The 17,451-nt window shown below is 41.7% G+C and overlaps 1 protein-coding gene across 3 annotated transcripts in view; it reads left to right on the top strand.

The window, feature by feature from the left end:
• Nucleotides 1–174: 174 nt before the first annotated feature.
• MIMS1 (mitochondrial inner membrane scaffold 1) overlaps nucleotides 175–17,451 on the top strand; it is a 35,969-nt gene continuing 18,692 nt past the window's right edge. The window contains exon 1 of one of the 3 annotated variants that reach the window (XM_014582387.2): nucleotides 175–386. The gene's annotated coding sequence lies outside the window, so the exon portion shown is untranslated. Of the gene's footprint in view, nucleotides 387–6,799; nucleotides 6,821–17,451 lie in introns of those variants that run through there. The other 2 variants (XM_006164063.3, XM_027766528.1) reach the window with 2 other exon arrangements.

Raw genomic sequence — 17,451 nt, 5'->3', positions numbered from 1 at the left:
TGTCCCAGAACGCCACACGCCCCCCACCACACCCACCCACGATTCTGTTTGCGGAAACGGCGGCCCCGCGCCACGAGCGGCTTGTTACGTCACGTCCGGAGGCGCGTGGGTCACGTGGCACCACCGGTGGAGAGGAACTACGAGTCCCGTCGTACCGCGCGTGGTGACGTCAGAGAGGCGCGCCGAGCGGGCATCGGCGGTCGTGAGCACGTTGCTAGTGGGCGAGGCCGGCGGGGCCGGGGCGGTGGGGGCTGGCGTCCGCCTGAGCCCCGCGGGTTCCGGCACTGATCCGCGCTTGCCAGGTCGCTGTGCTGAGTGACACCGCCTGGCATCGAGGAGCTGTCCGGCCCGTGCGGCGGGAAGCAGCGGCCCCAACGTCCTAAGAGGTAGCCTGGGCCCTGGACCTCCGTGGGGCAGCGGGAAGGGTGGAGAGGGCACCTTCAAATCAGACGTGAGTCTAGGATCAAACTCAGGGGGCGAACCTGACAACTCCCTCGAGCGCGCTGCTTGTCAGGCCTTGATGGGATGTGCCAGCTGGGCTGGGGTCACCCACACTCGCTGGTGCCCCCGCTCCAGGCCGAAAGAGGTCACCCCCACCTTTCTCAGTGAGGGCAGTGCCTTGGCAAATTCTGCTATTGGGACTGTTTTTCCGTCTCCTATGCAGTAACCCTTCACCTTTTTCCTTCTTTGCAAGCCAGTTGAGGAGGGACCTGAAAGCACCAGAATTGTTTAACATTTTTCTTCCTAGGGATTGGTAGGTTCCTTACTGTATTTGAGAAGCCATGCCCTATCTCCCTCCGGGGAAGCTATTCTCATCTGTCAGATTCTGGGACAAGGGGCAGCCCATACCTATTCTTGAAAAACCCTTATGGGTTCATTCTGTGTTGGTTGTACTTTGGTGTGGGGTAGCTGGGGGGGATACAACATACTTTGTTCATCACTCCAAATTTCCACTGGGAAATCAAAGGGGCCTACTGTATTGAAACTAGAAAGGCACATGATTCAGGGCTTTTAACCCAAGATTAGGGTCAAAACTGTGCCTGTAGATTGAGATAAATTATTTGTGTCTTAACATCTCCCCACTCTAAAAGTCTAAAACCATGAAGGTTTATAATCCATCCGGAGTTGTTCGTCACCAAAACTCATTCCTTTAAAAACAGTTTTGAAATTGTGTTTTACAAACATGCCTTCTCATTGTAAGTAGTTACAGTCACAGTTAAAGTATTGAATAGACTTGTCTCTCGGGGAAGAAATCATTTGCAGCATATATTTTGCAATCTAATCACTTCTGAATTGTGGACATGAGCCCTTCTGAGGTTGTTGACCCTTATAAACTTTGAGCCAAGAATGAGGCCTGTTTTGAACAAGGATTAGCCATCAACTTCAGATGACTATTCTAGTATTTTTTTATTATATGAGGTGAGTTACCATGAGAATTAACCTCAGTTCATGAATATTGACAACTGAGATGGAAAGTGTATTTACATATCCAGAACTAAGCAATTTCATAGCTCACATTTGCAGATTCAGATTCTTTTGCTTAAGTTTTTTGAGATAAATGCTGTTGTAATTGTAGAGAAGATAAGTCTTATTTTGACTTTTCAAAAAGTGTTCTTATTAGAGTAAAATCTTCAGCTATGTGTTTACACAAACTCCATGGTAAATTGATGTTGGCAAGGGCTATAGAGAGGTCATGTTTTGTAGTTCTTCTAAAACTTAACTAAAAATCATTTAAGTTCACTTGGGAATACAGAAAGAACTCTTGAAAGGAGTCATGTCGGGAGTAAATGGGCTAGATAAAGAAATGTTAAAAGTTACTGTTGGTTTTACTTTTCCATGTTATTGCCTGAGTAATCTCTGGTTATCTGGAAGTTGAATTAAAATAATAGTAAAAACTAATACTTTAGTATCTTCTATGCCAAATGGAGTGCTTTACACATTTGTACTCTTTTAATTCTTGTTATCCAGTGGAGTCATTGTGATTATTTTTGTTTTACAGAAGAGGGTTAAGTAACACAATTAATGCCGAGTAACTGGTAAATAGTAGAATCAGAATTTGTAGTCAGGCAGTCCAGCTGCAGGGACCAGAATCTGTGCTCATAATGAAATAGTGCCTGCTAGAAGGTCATTCTGAGGATTGGAAGTTGCCTGACTGATTTTTCAGAAAATTTTTTGATAGTCTTCTATGCTTGGGTTATTATGTTCAGAGAGAAAACAGCTAAATATAGCATCATGCTAGAATGTGAGCTCCATTAAGATAGGCATCATTGTTTTGTTTAGTTATTTAACCCACATGCCTTAAACTGCCTGGCACGTAGTAGGTGCTTATTGAATAAATGAACACAAGTTTCTTTTTTTCCTTTAATGACATGTGGGATGTAATTCAAACCACAATTAAGAAAGTGAGAGAACACTTCTCAAAGGTGTAACTTTAAGGCATGATTTCTGTTGTAGAGATAGAGATCATTTTTTGAAACACAAAAATTATTTTAAAATGTATATATTAATACGTTATAGCTTCCTAAACATGATGGTATTCTATGGAGGCAGGAAAGAGGTGGTTTGTGAAAAGTTTGTTCCTCCAAATAGTCTTGGAGGAAGGACTGATTTCTCTTTTCCATTCATTGGAGTGAACATACTGTTACTGTCTTTTTGGAGCAAGTAAAATAGTCTTTTTTAAAGATTTTCCCAACAATTGAGTAAGATCACAGCCCTTAGAAGAAACCAACCTGCTGATGACTCCTTCATCTTGGACTTATTTATTGATTAATTTTTTTAGAGAGATTTTTGCTATAGGGTGCATGTGATCACCAGAGAGACAGACAGAAAGCAAGAAATCACCCCCCACCCCAGAGGGGATGGCCATGCCGCAATCCATTCTCTTTGGGATTTTGGGCGTGCATACATGCACCCAGCATGAGTTTCAAGATGCTGGGTCTGGGACTTGAACCATGGTCAGCCATGTGGGAGTCCAGCAACATAACTACTACACTTCCTGCTGGTCTCCTCCACCAGAATTGGAGATAATTTCTGTTATTTTACAGTCCTCAGTTCATAGTATTGTTATGGCAGCCCTAGCAAATTAATACAGACCTTTTTCATTTTTCCCCTTCACAAGACATCCCATTGGCCCTAATGACGTTATGCTTATTGGACACAGTGAGTGAGAAATAACAACTCCTCTAGACTTATTGATAAGACATTTGCATGTCAAAGGTGGGAAATCCAACAAAACCTCCACTTCAGTAAAATTTCTAGGGGTTCAGTGGTATCGGACAAGTATACCCTCTTCTACAACCTAAACAGAGAATCAAGGTCTAGTGGGCCTCTTTGATTTTGGTGATGACAGATTCCTCATTTGGGTGTGCTACTCCAGCCTGTTTACTGAATGACCCCAAAAGCTGTTAGTTTTGAGTGAGACCACGGTCTGCATCAGGCTGTGCAAGCTGCTCTGCCACTCTGGTCACATGATCCAGCAGATCCCAGGGAACTTGGGGAGTCAGTGACAGATGAGTGGTTGTTTGGAGCCTTTGACAGGCCCCATAGGTGAATCAAAGCATAGATCTGTGGGATTATGAAAGAAGGCCTTCCATCCTCTGCAGATAACTGGCTCTTGTATTGAGAAACAACTTTTGGCCTTCTATCAGGTTAGAAGCCAAACCTTTAACCATGGGCCATCAAGTTATCATAAAATATGACTAGGAAAATGGCTGGTGTTTTTTAGTGGTTAAAAACTCAGGTAGGGCTGGCACCACGGCACAGTAGTTAAGTGCTGTGCAGAGGAACCATGTCCCGTGTGTCTGATCAGGATTCGAGCCCTGTTCCTGGCGTCTTGAAAAAAAACAATGGGTACATATGTGTGCCCAGGGTCCTAACAGGATAGACAGTTGAAGGAAAAGTGATGGCAGCGTGACCAGGCCCCATTTGGGGTACTCTTACTCGTGTATGTACTCATTATTTCTCTCATATGTGCACACGAGTGTGTGCCCAGAGTGTTTTTATACACTCTGGTATAAAAACAAACCAAAAAAGCACAGGCAGCATATGTTCAGAGCTTGGTTCTACTTGTTAGCCATGTGGTTCTGGGTAAGTGACCAAACGTTTCCTTGTTTTAATATCCTCATGGGGTCAGTGCATGGAATAAATGAGATGATGCATATATAGTGCTTAGCACTGAACCTATCAATGTTTTGCTTCTTTTGCCATAACTAAAACTGCTACTGTAATGTCATGCGAAGTCATTAGTCCATATCTTTGAATATGACTAGAATTTTTTATCTTGATACAGCTGAAAAACAAGTAATTTTCATGAATTTATGTAAACCAGAGTAGTAATTTGAATTCGTAAAAAGTCTCAGTGTTTTATATGCTCTCAGGTTCAGAGTTTATTTCTTCTGGAAATAAGCAATGGTAACTATGCATGTGACTTCTGTGGGTGAGTGCATAACTGTGCTTTAAGTGTGTGTGTTAGTAACTGAAGAATAGAGGTCAGAGCAGAGGGATCAGTGGGATCCTACTGGAACAGCTGGAGGTAGGTGGTTCTGATCCTATGAATGCCAGCTTCACAATGAGTCCTAATAGAAAATTTCACTTAGGAGCAAAGGTTGTATTGAAGTCAACCTTATAAATTAGGGATGCCCCCCCTTTTTAAGTTTATTGATGTCTTCTGTAAGTGAGAGAAAGATAGCACTCCCAACAGTGTTTTGATGCCATGGTCCACCCTTAGCCAACCCTGGATCATGAGCACAGGCATGCCCCGCATGCTTGGGGAGCTCTCTACGTGGAAGCCTGTACCCTTGCCAGGGTAAGCCTCTCAGGGTCACCTTTTACTGCTGTGCCACCATTGGCCCCAGGATTCCCCATTTTACGTTCTTGTATATTGCCTTTATAGCTTCTTGGGCTGGATAAATTGAATGAAATATGTGATATTTTATATAGCGTCCTTGTTTTTTTAAATGTAGGTTACAGTTACTCTTTCTTGCCATTTAAAATATTGAAATTTTTGTTGTAGCTTGAGCTCCTAAGTAAACTATATGGTAATCAGTGGTCACTTAAAAAATATTTAATTTTATTTACTTATTATTACTTAATTTTGTTATAGGGCACATGCACTCACCAGAGAGAGGAGAGAGACAGAGAGACAGAGAGAAAGAGAGAAAGTAAGCCACCAGGTCCAGAATTCAATCCAGAATTCAAGCCATGTGGGAATCCAGCGTCTTAACTACCATGCCACCTGCTGGCCCCTGGTGGCCACTTTTAGAAAATTAGAGGAATTAGATAAATGGTCATTTATGACAAAGTACTTGTCAGATGCCTGTCAGACATAGTGCTAAGAGTATAATACACACACACACACACTCTACATATATGTATGTGTGTGTATAATACTTTATAAAATAAAGGAGAACAATGTCCAGTTCTAAACATAAGGTTTTTTTTGTTTTGTTTTGTTTTTTTAAAGATAAGTTTTAAGATTGGATCCATAATATAAGAGCTGTTTTTTACAACATGGCTTCTGGTACTTTGATGACCAAATTACATTTTCTGAAATATATCTTACACAGTAAACACTGACCAAGCTAGTTAACCTGCACAGGAGGTTACCTGTATTTTTGTCTAAAGCCAAAGTGTGAAACATTCTATTGGAATTCACTTGGTTTAAAATAAGTGTATAATTTCTCTTTCATACTTTTTTGGTTTGACATATGTAGACCTTGTATTCTTTATCAAGTAAATTCCTACACTGTTGGGTGTGTTTTAGTTAATTAGTAACAATAAATACGTATTGAAATCGATTTTTATGGTAGGATGGACATGAAATTTATATTCTGCCTCTCAAGCCTCTGTTACTAAGGAAATGGCACACTTTACACACACTTTATACATGAAGCAATTCTGATAATGTCGGAAGTGTACTATTGTGTCGTTAGAAAAGTCGGGACATATTTTTCTATACAAAAATGCATCATGACTTTTTTGACAACCCAATAGGTGAATAGTTCTTTCGCTGAGTTCCTTTCCCCTTTTTGCCAGTAGTTAGCTATGTGACCAGAAACAGTTATGAAATATTGATATTTTGTATCCTTACATTCCACACATGTAAACAGAAAGGATAGCACTTAAGAAGTCTATAAATTTCCTTCCAAGTCTTAATGTTCTGTAATCCTAATGTAAATAACTGAGTAAACCTGAAGTTGCTTCTTCTATGCAGTTCTCCACAGCGTCTACGTGGCCTGTTATTTTTTCAGTCCTCATTACACAGCCTTTGAGAAGATAAAAATTACCCTTGCTCATGAAATGATTAAGTAGGTTTCTTATAGGAGAGTAGGCTTGTGTTTTCTATTGCTGTGTAACAAATTACATTACATTTTGCAGCTTAAAACAGTACACATTTATATCTCATGATTTTCCTGGGCCAGGAGTATGGGCATTTCTTTGCAGATTCTCTGCCTAGCGTCTCAAGGTACGGCAGCCCGTGTTCTAGTCTGGAAGCTCAGTTAGGCTGAATCTACTTGCAAAGTCATGCAGGATTTTGTCAGGAATGATCTTTAGTGCGTATGCGAACAAGGGTGTCCCTTCCTGGTTGCTGACTGGAAGCCACCCTGGGATCCTTGAGGCTCGTCCCTGCTCTGTGACTCTGTCCATTGGCAATTTGCTTCCTCGTGGCCAGCAGGAGCGCCTCTCTCTCTCTCCAGTCTGCCAAAATGGGGTCTTTTACATCTTTTCCTGTTTGGTGGTTAGAAATAAGAGGCAGTTTCCAGTAGCAGAACTCAGTAGGAGAGGATTCCACAAGGATGCAGCCAACTGGGGTTCGCCTGGGGTATGTTTGCCAAAAGGCATTATGCCACACTTATCACTGTGCTTATTTTAAAGTAAATCTATGACATATTACTTTTTATCTCACCAAAATAAAGGCAAGTCTAATTTTTATTTGCTCTATTTCTAGTTTCAAGTTTTAATAGAAGAAAACCTCCATCAAGGCCTCCTGTTCTTTTAGACCACCCACAGTGGGCGAAGAGTGCTGGCCTTGTTAGTCAGGCTCCTTATTTGTTTTCTACTGAATGGAGTCTCAGAGCTATGTCTAAGCTTTGAGGAGGATTAACCTTCATTGAGTTTCTTTTCTTTTGGCTCTGACAAGAGTGGCTTTTGCTCCACTCAGTGATATAGGACGTGTAATTGGTTGTTAAGTTGGGAATGAGATAGTGCATTAGGGACTAGGAAGATCTGAGAATTCTCTGACTTAGTTTACTGCAGCTGTGTATTGACCCTGGCATGTTCTATGGAATTAGGAAATACTAGCTCTTACAGACTATTGTCGTGTGTTGACAGTGTAACTCTTGGAGGTAGGCTGTCTGGACAAAAGCAGTGTTAGGGCATTTTTGAGTCATGCAACGTGAGCCATAACACTGTCATAATAACTTCTCAGCACAACCAAGTTTAACTCCATGAATGTTCACCCTTAGTATCCTTCATGATTACATATGTTTGGGTCATATTCTGTCTGTATTTGTCTTTTTCTGAAGAAGAGTCTTAAACGTTTTAACTCCAGAAAGAAGGACTTTCATAGAAAGAGAAAAGTGAGAAAGCATACCCCAGGGAAGATGACCATGCCATAGTCCCTTCTCCTCTTGGGATTTTGGGCACACACACACTCACCTGCATGCTTTTCAAGCCACCAGGCCCAGGGATTGAACCATGCAGTAAGCCACGTAGGATCAACAGCCTTAACCATCATACCACCTGGCTGGTCCCAGGGTAATCTATTTTAAGAAAGTTTCCTGGTCATTTTGAATTTGAAACAGATTTGAGAACCCTTGCTTTAGATTGTCATTCATTCATGTTGAAAAATGCATGGAGAATACAGAAATCAGAAATGCTATGCTATCCTCTTTTCTTGAGAGGTTTTTTGCTATAGGGTGCGTGCGCTCGCCAGAAAGACAGAGAGAGACAGAGAGACAGAAATTGAGAAATCACCCCCAAGGGGGATGGCCACTTCACAGTCCCTCCATTCTCCTCTTGGAATCTAGGGCACGCACACACACGTGCCTGGCGTGAGTTTAAGCCTCCGGGTCAGGGACTCGAACCACGGTTGACTACATGGGAGTCCAGCGACATAGCCATTATGCTAGCTGCTGGTCCCAGAAATGCTATTAATCTCTAGGGTCCTGCAGACTAGTGGAAGAAATAGAAATTAGTACAGATGCAATGTGGTAACTACTGTGGCAGATGTGTCCAAGAGTCTCTAACAGTGCATAGAGGAGGAATACCATGTCAGCACTGAATAATAGGGAGTTCAGGAAAGGCCTCCAAGACAACACTGCATTTTTACTAAGACCTCTAGGAGTGAGTTAGGTCAAATGGAATCCTGGAGTACAGGAGAGTCTTCCAGATTAGGGGCAGAAGTATGAAGCTTAGGAAATTCGAAACTGCTTGTTAGAGCCTGTGTGCCTGAGAAGTAGAGAGTTTGTGGTAGTTGGAAAGGGTTATATATGTTATGCTAAATATTTTATACTGTCTCTGAAGTAGGAAAGTAGTAGAATGCACTTATTTTACAAGTACAGGTTAGTCTTGGGGCACCTGTAGTTCATTCATAACAGTAGGAAGGAGGGCAAAGTGAAGGGACACAGATGCAAGCAGGTTGGCGAGATACGGTTGTGCGAACTTGTAGAAATTCTGGGTGCTTCTGTTTTTCTCAGAAAGGAAGGAAGGTATCAGTTGATGTAAGAATAGGAAGGTGTTGGAGCTCTGAAGACATAAGGTGTGAAATAGAGTGGGCAGTGGACGGAGTAGGTGAGTAGTAGGTACGAATTTGAGGTGTGGTTAGTCAGCATGGCTTATGTTCTTAATGCAGCCTCCACACAGATTGCAGAGGACAGACTGGATTTGACCAAAGTAGGGCTTAGCCAAATAGTATGATACACACAGAGAGCAGCAAGGAGTTGGGAGGTGTACAGGGAATATGAAATTAGATGATTGTTATAGACTGAGTGTGTTTCCCCAAACTCATATGTTGAAGCCCTCACCTCCATTGTGATGGTTTTAGGAAATGGGGCCTTTAAGAAGTAATTAGGTTTAGCTGAGATGAGAGAAAAGCTCCCATAAGTAGATTAGTGTCTTTATAAGAAGAGACACCAGAGGTTCTTTTCTCTGTTATGTGAAGAACAGTCAGAAGGTGTCATACAAGCCAGGAACCAATTTTTTTGACTTCTTGGTCTTGGACTTCCAGCCTCCGGAACTATGAGAAGTAAATATTTTGTTGAAGCTTCCCAACCTATGGCTTTTTTTTTTTTTTTAAGTTCATTTATTTATTTGTTTCTTCCATGAATAAGAGAGAGATAGCACTCCTAAGAAGATCTTGATGCTGTGGTCTACCCCCAGCCTCAGCCCGCCCTGGATCATGGGTACATGCATGCCTGGTCTACTCAAGAAAGTCTCTGAACACAAACCCAGAACCCTCCCATGTGGGTCAGCCATGCAGAGCATTGCATTACTATGGGACCATCTAGCCCCTACAGCATTTTGTTATTAGCAGCCCAAGCAGACTAATACTTCCATTAAATCTAAGCTGGGTGAGGAAGAAAGTGAGGTCATGGAGAGGTATGAGATGGTGAAATGGTGTGAGAAAGGCTGGCATTCAGGTCCCAGAAATGAGATGAAAATGTAGGCAGTGGTCTTAATGAAGGAAGAGATCCTGAGGAAGGTGCAGTGGTTGATACTTGTCAGGTAAAGACAGGAGCTCTGGCAGAAGGGTGGCTGAAATGCGCTGTGCAACAAGATCACTGAGGGAGGGGAGGGCACAAGGTGGGGAAGCCAAGGTACTTGCAAGAAATTATGGAGTTTCCATTTATGGTTCATTCAGGTCATTTACTTTTTTTTTGCAAAATAATTGTTAGAGTAAATTATAAAGCAAGAGTATCATTAACAGCTTTCAGCCCTGCAAAACACCACTTTTAGTTTAGAGAATGTCTCAACTGCACATTCCACCAAAGTCTTTTTCTTGAGGCTATTAAACAATTTGTTTTTTTTTTTTTTTGAGAGGTTTTTTTCGCTATAGGGTGCATGCGCTCGCCAGACAGAGACAGACAGAGAGACAGAAAGCGAGAAATCACCCCCCAGGGGGGATGTCCACGCCGCAATCCCTTCTCCTCCATTTTCCTCTTGGGATCTTGGGCACACATGCACACACGCCCGGCGTGAGTTTTAAGCCACTGGGTCCGGTCGCGAACCGCGGTCGACTACGTGGGAGTCCAGCAACATAGCCATTACGCTAACTGCTGGTCCCCTAAACAATTTGTTTTTTAAGATTATTTATTTCTTCCAGGGTAGGGGGATACTGAGTAAGAAAGTGACAGGAAATATGGAAAATGTTGTAATGTGAATAACTATATGGAGGTGCTGTAGCCACGTATTGTTACCACATAATCAAAGTGACTGCCCGTTTTGTCATGCCAGGAAAGTATGCTAGCTTTTGAGTGAATATAGGTGAGTATGTACACAACAGCTGCAAATATGTTTGCTATAGTCCTGTGTCTCAACTTCCCTGAGGTTACATCTTTTCAACCAGAATTATTGCTAAATAATTGTTATATTAAATACCTTAAAATATTTATATTCAGTAAGTAGTTATACTTCTAGGAATCTCTTGAAAACTTAAAAATGTGAACGAACTTTTTTTGTATGAGGATGCTGTTTACAGTGCATTAAAACTGCAAACAGTCTAAATGTCTGTAAGAAAATGATTCAATCAAGTGAGTTGGTTGCATTTTTGTTGTTTTTAAGGTGATAAACTATTTCTTATCCAGCTATTCAGGATCATGTTCTTGGTGAGTCTTTCATGATGTCTGCATAAGCATCCATGGTGAAGGCTATAAAATTACATGTAGTACAGAAGGTGGTAATCCAGGGTCTAAATTAAGCTCATGCAGCTTAGTCGTCTGCTAGTTCTTGTGTACAAAATCAAAGGTCAGATAAGACCAAACAGGCAGGTAATTCTTTTGGGCAAATTTCTCAACAAGGTAAAACCAGTTTCAGAAGCCACTAAGTCCACATCTTTCTTGCTGCCTGTTACGTTTCCTAAGTAAAATACTACTGTTACCACATTACTCCCCTGCTCAAAATCTTCCGTAGGAATTCATAGGTCCTTTACAGTTCCCAGAAGTACATTACAATTCCAGTCTAGCATTCCAGCTTCATTTCTCATGACCCTGAAAAGACCCTTTTACATACTGACATTGCTCCCTTTCTACTCATCATTTCTACCTTAACCAAGAATGACCTTCCATCTTTTTTCTCCATTGTACTTAAGTCTTTGTTTCAAACATCTCCAGAGCAGTCTTTACCTGGCCATAGCTGCTCAAGATTAGCCTTTTCTCAACCACCCACCCCCCTCTGCCCCCCTGGCCCCGATATCTAGTACTTTTGTAAATTTTTAAATCTTTTAAACATTTATTTCTAACATGAGCAAGAGAGACAGAGACATACAGAGAGACAGCATCCCCAGCAGGGTCTTCCTTCAGCCCAGCCAGCCTCAGATCATGGACATGTATGTGCTTGGCATATTCAGGGAGGTCTCTGGACATGAACCTGGAACTGTCCCATGTGGGTCAGCCTCCCAAGCATCATGTTTTACAGCTGTGTCACCATTTGGCCCCTGTTTATAAACTTGGAGCTTGTATTTGACATTTGTCTCATATCTTGGAATATATCATTTCATTTTCATGACTGGATTGTAAACTACCTAAATGCAGTGACTGTGTGTTATGCTAATTTGTTCTAGCTGCCAGAAGGGTTACAATTTTGTGTAATGCCCAACCATTCACTGTTGGTCAAACAAAAGCTCCGTTGTTAAGTTGTCTTGTAATTGTTAACCTAAAAAGAAAGCTGAAGCATAATAAATGAAATAAAAGTGGTTTATTTGAGTAAGAGTTTAGGATATAGTCATTCACCAGGATGAACAGACTCTGGTTCCCCAAAGATGTACTTATTTGAATGACAGTCAAGAAAATCGGTTTATATAAAAAAGAGGAGGGTATGGGACCAGCATAAGGCTGGTGATTGTTGGTTAAGGCTCTAGACTCCCACATGGCCCACTGTGTTTTGAGTCCTGGACCTGGCAGCTTGAAAATCATGCACAGTGCACGTGTGTTTGTGTGCCTAAAATCCTGAGAGGTGACTGGAGGAGAAAGGATTGCCGTATGACTATCCTTCCTGGGGGGTGGGGGGGTGTTTGATTTCTCACATTCTCACATTCTCTCTCTCTCTCCCTGTCAAGTGCACATGCCCTATGGTAAAAACCTAAAAGAAAAAAGAGAGAGAGAGAGAAGGGCTAGAAGAGGACAAGTTACGAGTTGTTTATCAAGAGTATACATTGGTCCTGCAAAATAATGCAAGCAACTGATTGGCTATACCTTATTCTTAGACTATAGGGATGAAGAAAGGGTGGAGGCCATATTACAAATGTGTAATCTTTTGTAGCATATCACAGTTTGGTTACTATAAACTAAAACATACTTTTTGAGCAATAATCCTGATGAGTGAGGGATATAACCAAAATCTCAGGCTCATGTTTACTCAAACTTTAAAAATTGAAATGCACTTGAATTCCACAGACTGCTCTAAACTGCATTTCTTTCAGACTGCTTTATGTTGATAAGTTCTAGGTACACTGAAGTTGTAGAAGAAGATACTCTGGTTCATACCCCTAAAGGAGTTATAATTATGTTGAGAAAACTAGGAGTTAAATTTCCTGGAGTAATGTTAGGCACCTAGGAGATGCTCAAAAAGTATTTCATAGTGAAGTATCTCCCTGCTACTACTATCAAAGCAGTGGTGGGATTTGGTTTTAAGAGATGGAGTGACGGGAAATGTTTTCCTTTACCTTTGACAATAAGAAAGAAGTGTGGGAGCAGCAGATGCCATAATGATTACGTTACTGTACTCCCACGTAGTCGACCCCAGTTCAAGTCCCAGAAGGCAACTTAAAACTCATACCGGGCGTGTGTGCATGCATGCCCAAGATCCTGAGAGGAGACTGGAGGAGAAGGGATTGCAGCATGGCCATCCCCTCTTGAGGGGCGATTTCTCACTCTGTCTCTCTGGGCGATTTCTCACTCTGTCTCTCTGTGTCTCTCTATCTCTCTGGCAATGAAGCCATACCCTTTAGCAAAAAGTTCTCTTGAAAGAAAGAAAGGGAATTGCAGTTTTCGACCTCATATGCTTATTATCAGACTTTTTATGTCCTAGTTTTCATGTTTCCAAATTCTTGGTTTAATTTCTTTCTTCATTAGTGGAAATAATTTTCCCGGGAAGGATATGTGGTGCCTTATTCCATTCAGGATATTGTAACAAAATACTATCGACTGGGTAGCTTATAAACAATGGAAGTTTATTTCTCCACAGTTCTGGAGATAGGAGTCCAAGATCAAGTTGTTGACACATTAGGCATCTGGTGAGAACCTGCCTACTCCATAGATAACCGTATCTTTTCACTGTTACCTCACATGGTGAAGGGCCAAGGGACTCTCTGGAGTTTCTTTTTCTTTTTTTGGAGAGGTTTTTGCTATGGGGCGCGTGCGCTTGCCAGACAGAGAGACAGAGAGACAGAAGGCGAGAAATCACCCCCCAGGGGGATGGCCACGCCGCAATCCCTTCTCCATTCTCCTCTTGGAATCGTGAGCACACACATGCACCCGGTGTGAGTTTTAAGCCACTGGGTCCAGGACAAGAACCGCAGTCAACTACGTGGGAGTCCAGCGACACAGCTAACTGCTGGTCCCTCTCTGGAGTTTCTTTAAGAGCACTAATCCCATTCTGCCCTTGTGACCTACCCACTTCTCCAGAGTCCCACATCCTAATACCATCACCTTGGAGATTAGGATCTCCTATGTGAGGGAACACAAAGCTTAGAGAAAGCAGGTTTGCAGTGTTTGGGAACTTTTACATATTTGAGAATGTGTTTCTCTTTCACATGAATGTCAAGTTTTCTTGCAACTCTCAGCTTTTTCTGTTCAGATTATTCAGTGATTGCTCTATTGTTTTCTGTTCATAATAAAGCAGAACAGCCTGAGACCTGCATGGTTATGTCTCTGAAGGCAAGCTGTTTTTTTCTATTATCCTAATAGGATGTTTTTTCTTATAATTTAAACAAGCCCGTGCAAGGAATTTTATTTTGCCTAAGACATATTGAACTGGTTGGTTTTGCAGTCTCAGGTGTATTTTCATTATTATTGCTTTTCTTTACATTTTTCTAATTTAATTTTAGGAAACCTAATATCTCTTTTGAATCTCTGTATTTGTCAAATTTTCTTGTCATTCTCATCTCCTTGACTATTTCTCTTCATCCCTGCACAACTTCTCCAGTTTGCTTCTCCATGGTACTGATTTAATGAGACTCAATATAATATTAGATACAAAAGACTCAATATAATATTAGATACAATATAATATTAGATAATGAGACTCAATATAATATTAGATAAGGATTTTTGGCTGGCTTTCATGTAGCATTTTGTCTTGGGCAACTTGAGCTCCAAGGGAGACACTTATTTGGGGAGCGGGAAGAAGAGGGTTAATGGGCACCATATGGGCTCTTTGCTTCCAAGACACATGTGGAGAAATCCAGATGGCTAAGTCCTATTCTAGTGTCATCTATGGACATTTGGAGTCAGAAAGAGATCTGAATAGGAAATGTAAATTAGGTGTTCATCACTTAATGGATGTAAAGGTCATTGCCCAGGTAAAGTGTGTAGACTAAGAAGAGATCCATCTGCATTTAGATTTAAGAGAAAAATAATCCTGTACATGAGACTAAGAAGGAACCCCCATGATAAAAAGACCAGAAGAGAAGAAGAGTTACAGAAAAACATTAATGAGTTTGAACAAATAGAAAGCAAGTAGTATACTTTATTTTTTAGAAAAGACATTTTTGCTATAGGGTGTGAGCACTCCCCAGAAAGCAAGAAATCACCCCCTGGGGGATGGCCATGCCACAATCCCTTCTCCTCCATTTTCCTCTCAGGATCTTGGGCACAAACACACACACACGCCCAGTATGAGCTTTGGGTCACCAGGTCCAGGACTTGAACTGTGGTCAACTACATGGGAGTCCAGCGACATTGCATCATCTGTTTGTCCCGCAATTCATATACTTTTGTGTAACTGAGAATGAGAGACATGAAAGTACAGTTAGAACTTGCTGGTGGTTTAATGAGTAGTGTGATGGGAGGGAGTGTAAAGGTCAAAGAGGAGGCTATTGTTTTAAGAACATTGCTGGTAAAGGGAAGAGGAGAAACTGGGCAGATATCACAGGAAGACCTATTTTCTGGATGGCATTTCTGTATACTGAAGGAAAGAAACTGGTAAAGAGGACAGTTGAAGGTATAGGAGAGAAAATGATTCCAGAAAAATATAAAGAAACTGGTCAATAACAATTTCGGTTTAGGTTTAAAGGGAGGAAGAGAATAGTTTTATCTAAGTAAGTATTCATTTATCAAATGTTTATTGAGTGGCTCCTATGTGCCAGGCAACTAGCCTTTGTTTTTGGCACCCAGAATGTATCTGTGAACAAAATGAAGTGTGTGTGTGTGTGTAGGGGGGGGGCTCTTTACCCTTGTGATAACATAAATAGTAAACATAATAAATAAGTATAATATATAGAATATTAGAAGTTCTATGAGAAAAATAAATAAAGGGACCCAGCAGTTAGCATAATGGCTATGTCACTGGACTCCCACGTAGTTGACTGCGGTTCGCGTCCTGGACCCGGTGGCTTAAAACTCACGCCCGGCGCGTGTGCGTGCGTGCCCAAGATCCCGAGAGGAGAATGGAGGAGAAGGGATTGCGGCATGGCCATCCCCCCTGGGAGGTGATTTCTCGCTTTCTATCTCTCTGTCTCTCTCTGTCTGGTGAGCGCACGCACCCTATAACAAAAACCTCTCAAAAAAAAAAAAAAAAGAAAGAAAGAAAGAAAAAGAAATTAATAGAGCACAGTAAGGAAGATTGCGAAGTCTGGGTCAGTAGGGAGTGGTGTTCTATGAGGTGACGGTAATGGTCACAAGACGTTCAGGAAGCCCAGCCAGGCCAGCAGCTGGGTCTTAGCGAGATAGGGCAAAGAGGAAGGGGGAAGGAGAACTCAATGTAGAGCCTACTGTCAGCTAAGGAAGGGTTAGAGCTCAGGCCTTTCTGATGGCAGAACCTCCGTTCTTATTGCAGTGAGATAAGGCCCGCCAAGGTGAGAAAGAACGGAGTGAAAGGAGTACCTTGTGGATTCTGGACCCATGTTTTTACAGACCACCATGGCTTGCCTTCTGGAACTTAGATCCTATAAAAGGAGATAAAGATATAAAACATTTCATGTAAATGAGTGTATCTATCTAGTAATTTTGAAAAAATGGATTTTTTTTTTTTGGAGAGTTTTTTGCTATAGGGCGCATGTGCTTGCCAGAAAGCCAGAGAGAGGCAGAGAGACAGAAAGCGAGAAATCACCCCCCCAGAGGGGATGGCCACACCACAATCTCTTCTCCTCCATTCTCCTCTCGGGATCTTGAGAGAACTCAGTATTAGAAAACTCTCAAAGCAGAATTGGTTGAAAGAGATGGATTGTGTAATAGAAATTAAAGTGAAGACATCAAGTGCATCAGGGGCCAGAACACTAAGAGTCCATTAAGCACTACAGACATGCACGCACACACACGTAGTGTGAGTTTAACCTACCAGGTCTAGGACTCTTATCTGCAGTTGACTGCATGTGAGTCCGGCAACATAGCCATTACGCCATCTACTGGTTTTAAAATGGATTTTTTAAAAAAGTGGTACACATGACATTTAGACTGCTCTAGAAATGAATGATTAATGAAATTACTTAGGAATTCACTAGGGGGCACAATTTAACCTTTTCTAGGTTTCAGGGTTTAACAATGGCTCCATCCTGGCACCAGCAGGAGGGTGATGAAGGCTCTGGACCCTCCCACATGGCCGACCAGGGTTCAAATCTTGAATCTGGTGGCTTGCTTTCTTGCTTCCTCTCTCTCTCACTCTCAACGTCTGTCTCTCTCTGGTCAAATTAAAAAATAAATGCAATTGATGAAATCACTATTGATATAGTATTAGCTAAGTCCACAGTTTCCTTCAGGGTTTACTCTGTTTCTTACAGTTCTGTGGGTTTGGACAAATGTGTAATGCCATGTATGGGCCATTCTAGTATGATACGTAATAGTTTTTGCCACCCTAAAAGTGCCCTGTGCACCCATTCCTGCCTCTTTCCTCACCCTCTGTGACATTCATCTTTTTGCACGATCTTTTTATTATCTCTATAGCCCTGCCTATTCCAGAATGTTGTAATTATTTGAATCATAAAATATGTGAGTAGTTGGAGTATAAAATATGTATTTGTTGGGAACCAGCAGTTAGCGTAATGGCTATGTCGCTGGACTCCCATGTAGTCAACCGCGGTTC

This window comes from Tupaia chinensis, unplaced genomic scaffold (genome assembly GCF_000334495.1).
Source record: "Tupaia chinensis unplaced genomic scaffold, TupChi_1.0 Scaffold143584_1, whole genome shotgun sequence".
Classification (NCBI taxonomy): domain Eukaryota; kingdom Metazoa; phylum Chordata; class Mammalia; order Scandentia; family Tupaiidae; genus Tupaia; species Tupaia belangeri.
This window is presented reverse-complemented; position numbering and strand designations above follow the sequence as displayed.